A 535-nucleotide genomic window follows, 5' to 3' on the forward strand; every position below is an offset into this window, starting at 1 on the left:
TTCCAAAACAAAAAAATATCACAATAGCCCCATTCAAATTTAACATAAAGGATATGTGCCTAAATGAACCAGATTTAAAAATAATGATGATATTTGTTTGAAAAGTATGCAAAGGTTTGCCAACCAAATACTAAAAAAATTTAAGTTTTTCTCAATTTTATGAAAAGATGATATTTCAAATAAATATAATACAAAAAATTGCATTCACATATCGTCATAACTTTTGGTTTATTTGACTCTSAACGAAAACTATATGAATAATTGTCCGTGTTTCTAATGGGTTGGCGGAGTACTGTAAGCGCTTGGGTTTCTCGGTTTTTAATTTTTACAATTTGTCTTAATTGGCGGGAGGATAGAAAAAAGCTGAACGTCGTATGRAATTGGGGCAAAGTTTATTATCTTGGGCATTAAATTATCTTCTATTTAAACTTAAAAAAACTAAGAAAAGTCAAGTTTGAACATATTTTTAAACAAAATAAAGTAAAATTGTTTTGGTCAAAAGAAACTTTTTTCAATTTTTCATTTTTTTGTTTAA

This window comes from Bactrocera latifrons, unplaced genomic scaffold (genome assembly GCF_001853355.1).
Source record: "Bactrocera latifrons isolate USDA-ARS-PBARC rearing strain unplaced genomic scaffold, ASM185335v1 scaffold_30, whole genome shotgun sequence".
NCBI classification, from domain to species: Eukaryota; Metazoa; Arthropoda; class Insecta; order Diptera; family Tephritidae; genus Bactrocera; species Bactrocera latifrons.